Source organism: Ailuropoda melanoleuca, chromosome 13 (assembly GCF_002007445.2).
Source record: "Ailuropoda melanoleuca isolate Jingjing chromosome 13, ASM200744v2, whole genome shotgun sequence".
Classification (NCBI taxonomy): Eukaryota; Metazoa; Chordata; class Mammalia; order Carnivora; family Ursidae; genus Ailuropoda; species Ailuropoda melanoleuca.
In genome coordinates, this window is record NC_048230.1 from 47,785,410 (window position 1) to 47,791,409 (window position 6,000).

Genomic DNA, 6,000 nt, shown 5'->3' on the forward strand with positions numbered 1-6,000 from the left:
ACAGACAGACAGACACGCACACACAAGGATGAAGCCATCTGACACACGCCCATCAGGGGAAGATGACACCATCTCCACCCAGTGTAAGGAGCCGCTGCTCCCCGCACAGCACGTGTCACAGCTCATCTCTTCCGCACAGGAGCCCTGGGGGCCAGGGGATTATCACTCCTCTTTGGCAGATAAGGAATCTGAGACTCCAACACACACTATTTTTTTACTACCCAGTAAGTGGCAGAGCAGTGATGCAAACCCAGGAGAGAATTCAAACACTCCTCTCTTCATTAGTCTGTTTCAGAAAACCCAGAAGGCTTAACAAATAATGGAAAAACCATACATAAAATCTAAGTATTCTGGTAACAGCTGAGGATTTCAGGGGGTCTTATCTTGATTCTCTTGAATCTTTTTTCTCGCATTGGCTTGGCCATCTTCCAATGGACTTCATCGTGCTCTGGGTATCGAATGTCGCCTCCCTGCTGCTGTGACAGCAAGGCCACCACCCCCTGTCACTCCAGAATGGGGTGAAAAGCCGACAAGATGGGGGTGGTCATGTACGGAGTGTATCTCAGAATACGGTCCATACAACATGAGATGGTTCAAAGTGGCTTGTTCTGGAATTCTTTCTGACTCGGGAAATACAGCTGAAGGCCACTCTGAATTCAGCATCCCTCCTGACACCAGGTAGGGGAGCTGGGATGCGTGTGAAGTTGTGTGCACCCCAGACCCCAGGCTGATGGGGAAAGCACGGTCTCTACGGATCTCCAGGATGCTGGGACATGGCCGCCCCACGTGGCTGCCTAACAACTCGGGTACTTTGGTTCTTGTGATCCTTCCGAGTGTGGAGAGAACGCTGGGGAAGAGTCACTGTGCCCGTGCTGGGAGGGTCTTCTATTTCCTCCGGCAGCTTGGGGTTTGGGGTAGCTGCGGCAGGATTCCTCGGGAACCCTCTTTGTCTGCAGAGCTCAGCAGAAGGGAGAAACCGATTCCCAACCAGAAAATGACAAATTTCCTTCCTTACGCGGGGGCCAAAAGAACAGGTCAATGTGTGCTCCTGTGTAGATTAATTACGGTAAACACTGCTCCTGCGTCCACCTGTCACAGACCAACAACAGCTAAACTAGGCATTATTTAATCTTGTAGCTCTGAACACCAGCTACCCTCTCTTCCCACAGAAACATGACTTTCTAGTTCTTTAACAAATATCTGAAGGTTTCAGCTGCCAACGGATATTGATCGATCTCAGAGCTTCTTCCCAGAATCAATACGAGAATGCAGTCAGGCCTTCAGGCTTTGGGGCGCAGGGAGCTGATGATCTGAACTCCCTCCAACAGCGGTACTGCCGGAGATCTGGGCATCTGGGCAGAAAGACGGGCCCGCCCCGCCCGCCTTGGCAGCCCACGAGACAGCCGTGTGCTTGGGGAAGTCAGAGACGCTCCCAGAAGAGGTGCATTTATGAACAAAAGGAGCTTCCACCAGCATGATCTTCGTCTTTCTTCTCACTGAAGCGATTTTAAGTTGATGATATTTAATGAGATCCGCACCGTTCAGATAGACTTCAAGCTGTGACCCAGCAAGGCAACACCAACTTAGCCTCACTAAATATCCCTCCCGATTTTTTTAAAGTACTTCATGCCACATAAATTAGACAGCCATTGAGATAATTGGATCCTTGTGGCTCTTAATTTTTCACAGATACACTATTTTGAAAATAAATCATGAACCGTCATCTTGGAATGTTAAAGTTAATTTACATTGAATGCTCTGCAACTACAAAGCACGCGAACGTCCGCCTCTTCTAATGGGGAACTGGCGGCCGCGCCCTGAACCGCAAGGTGAATCGGTTCAGAGCAGCCAGAATCCTTCTGACTTGTTGCCAGTCGTCTTTTTCAGAAACGAGTATGTGCAAATCCTCAGCACCTTCACAGTCAGGGAAGCTGTTGTTCCGGAAAGCAGTCTGTTTCCCTGAGTGTCGCCTGGGTGTCAAGAGACGGAGCGTTGCAATGACCATTCAACACAAACTAGTAGGTTTCTCTGATATTTAAAGAGCCCAATTACATGTCTCAATAAAGAATAAAAATGCGATTTCCTTTTTCAAAAAGATCTGTCTCGCTCACTCGCTCTCTCTCTTTTTGTGTCTGTAGGTAACAAACAGGAGCCCAAAGCAACAGCTGAATGTTTGATGCTAAGAGGTCACTGCATGCCCGTCCCCAGGTGGCTCCACGCCTTGAACTGTCAAACAGAAAGCGAAGCCTACAGGGGCTTCTCAGTGGCCAGCTTCCCATGACCAGGTCACCTGCATCGTTCTCCAGCAGAATGCCAGTACGGCGTGAGAGACATCCTATAAATAAAGTGGGAATGCATTTTGCCATCACAAAATGTTAAATAAAATGATACTCACTATAAGGCAGGGGTGATGAACTGACGGGGTGCAGACCGAAGAACTGGAAAACAGAACAGACCGCGTTCCCCCAAATCTTCCTGATGACTCCCCTGTTGGAACAAAACCTTCCTGGAAGAGCTTCTATATAGAGTATTTCAAGGCACAAATGGAGAATAAGGAAGATGTTCTCATGTGAGCCTCACGTTAACTGCCTGGGGGGCCGTGTGAACGTCTAACTCACTGGCTCATGGGGCACTGAGCCTGGGTGCACAGCTGCCGAAGAGTGGCTATTTCACTGGCAATGGCGTTGTGTGGACCCGAAGCCACATGTGGCCCCCCACGGCTTCTGTCAAGCTATACCATAGCAGCACCTCAAATATTTTAAGGAGCACGCACATCACCCAGGGATCTTGATGACATGCAGATAAGGTTTTGTGGGTTTGGGTGGGGCCACGATTCTGCATTCCGAACAAGCTCTCTGGGATGCTGATTGCCGCTGCCCGCCCCCCCATCCAAGGGCCACACTGCCAGGAGGAAAGCTCCATACGACGAAATGTGTCTGAGTCACAAACACGGATTCTTGTATAGAAACATTTATCTTAGATCACAAGTTCTCATCCGTGGATTTGTCACACATTCTGTGAGGTTTCTAGGGAAAAGTTGCAACTGTTAATAAAGTAGAAAAGCTGCAAATGACACCAGTAAGAATAGAAGTTAGAGGTCAATCAATGTCATCACCTACTACTTACATTCGATTTATTGATTATAAAAAGGAAGGTAGATTTAGAACCAGTGTCCCAAGAACGTGCTTCACCGACAGCTTATCATTCCTTTGTTCATTCAGACTTTCTCACAAAGCACCTACTATGAGCCGATGCGCTAATGAACTCGGTAGCCCTGTCTGGGGCCCGCGGTCACTGATGTTCCAGTAATCACTGTGGCAAGGCAGAATATGGAATAGTTAGGTACTGGCAGAGGTATCCGGGGACTTTGTCAAGATCCGATCCTATCCAAGGGAGGCCTCTGTCTACTCACAGTGGGTCGTGGCGGTGACAGGACTGAGAATCACCTCTTTGCCCCGACCAACAGTGGGGCCAAGGCGGTCTTCTTGCCCTCGCTGCCATTAGGATTATACTGAGCGTATGTCTCCCGCCTTCCCTTCAGATGGACTCAGCAACACCGACCCTCAAGTTACAAGTAGCACGGAGACAGGATCGCAGGGTAACCACGTGCCACTGGGGAATGGCATGGGGGCCACCTGGTTCTGTGTCGTCCTGCCCTCTGGGAGTTGTTCTTTGCAGTTGACGGGATTGCACGGGATGTCATCCATCCCTTCCATCCTTTCCTGGTTCCCTAGCATAGCCGCCTTCTGATACCGCATCGAACTGTCACAGGGGGTCAACACCAGGGTCTGGGCCCGAATGTCCACTGCTGATTGAGAAGAAGGATGAATCCATTGCTCCATCGAGGCTGCTAACTGGTGTGCTGTGCACTGAATTCAGTGTCAGGTTTCAAATCATTATTCTTCTGCCTTTTTTTCTGCCTGAAGATATCCCTTCTCCAAGATCTCCCCACGCCTGACCTTCGCTAGACCTTTAGTTAAAAGGGGAATCGTTTTCAGTGACAGGGACTCGCTGACACTCTTCGTTCCGTCTATCACATTTGCTTTTCAAACGCGCAGCTGATGGTCTTGATGTGTTTTCCTATTGCTTGTGCCACTCACGGTGTGCAGTTCAGCCTGGAAACATTTCCTTTGGCTCTCTGTGATGTGTTCAAAGAGAGGAACAAACCCCACACTTGCTCTTTTCTTTTTTAGCCTTCCGCACAGCGGCGGGTTAAGCTGTGATTGCTGGTGGGAGCGGAGACGAGACGCAGAGAAGGTCCCCTGACCTTCACGTACACTCGATTTCCCAGAGACCACAGGAGACGCCCTGCAGCCCAGAAGTGCAGCCCTGAGCCCATCCTCATTTAGGACGCAAGCTTGTGTAGCAACATGTTGGCCGCGTCAGTTGTGAGCATCAAACGGAGGCACGCGCTGACCCTCGGAGATGCGCTGCGCTCGCTGGCAGTTCACTTCGTTAGCAGGCTTGGCGACCTTTTCCTGTCTCCTCCCCACGCCACATGAGAACCCCTGCCCACCCCACTGGGTATTGTGGGAAGGAGCCTTTGATGTCAGCGTGGGGAACACTCTGGAATCTTGGAAGGGTGGTGGAAGAGCCAAGCACTAAAGTAGACAGACCACACAAGAAAGGTGAAGAAGGGGCAGAGGGAGGCGGGCAGGCTGAGCTGTAGGCACTGTGCTCAGAGGACAGGGGAACAGCGAGGCTGACCGGGGTCAGAATGAGGACTGGAGAGACCGAGGCTTGCCACCCGTGGGTGCTCAGCGGCCCCGGGATGGTGTCTGGTCAGTGGGGTGGGAACAGGGCTGCAGGCCTGCACCTCCAGATTATCCAGAAAGGAAAACCCGTCCAGCTACAGCAATCTCCCACCTGCCCATGGGCTCCAAGCTGCTGGGCTGCCCCCCTGACGTGGCTCTTCATGAATGTGCAGCCCTCGGGTGTAGAGAAGCAGACCCAGCCCCCTCGGGGGGGATTTTCTTCATGCTGTGGACGGCAGTGAGCAACCGTGGAATGTGAGCTCAGGAACTCGGAGGCAGTACAATCCCGGCTCCTGCAGGGATGACAAGTGGGGCTGACATAGCTGGTAGGAGTCACCGCGATGAGACCCGTTTGGAACTTGGCACCTGAAGCTGGCTGCCTCCCTCTTTCCTCCCTTTTCCTTTCCCCCAAGGAGCTCTGGAGATGAACAGCCTTCTCAGCTCTGGTCTCCATACGGATTATTCCTTTATGGCACATCCAGTGTCAGTCATCGTCTAAACACTTGACAAATAGATGTCAACGTAGTTACCACTTTGCAGATGGGGAGACTGAGGCACAGGGTAGTTAGTGACTTCACAACCGAGGTCACAGAGCTGGGGGTTTTTGGTGGAACGCCACGGTCTCCCTGGACTCCGTGCCCTCAGCCACCCTCGGAGGTCGTATGTCCTTCCTTGAAGGCTTGCCCCGAAGCAGCCCTGAGCCAGCAGTGGGGAAGGCGGGTCCTAGGGGAGGGGCCTCCGTGGGACAAAAGACAACTCCCGCCGCCTTGGAGATGGAGAAAAATGGACCATCCGCAAGTAGTATATAAACGCACATACAATGAGGTATTGACCATGTAACTGGAGAAAACGCACAAGTGGGAGTAGAAATCCTCATCAGGTCTCTGATCCTTCCGGATCCTGAGGAGACGCAGACACAACGATGCAAAGCCAAGAGCAGGGTTTGGACGCTGCTGAGCGTCTCCACAGGGGCGTCCAAGGGCCTCTGTTCTCACCACCCTGTGGGCAGCGGCTTCATGGGTGTCTTGACGGAAGGAGGTCGAGCCCTCGACAGACATAATGAGAGTCCTGGAAGCAGTAAGTGAAAATCTCGTCAAGCGGGTGCTGATTAATGCCTTCTCATCACTGGCTGTGCACGGCCTGCCGACGAGGCAGCCGCCGACCACCGTTAACCGGGCCCTAGGCGGCCACTCGGGGAGACCACTGGGCTGCCTTAAAATCTATTAGCAAACATTGCGTGAAATCA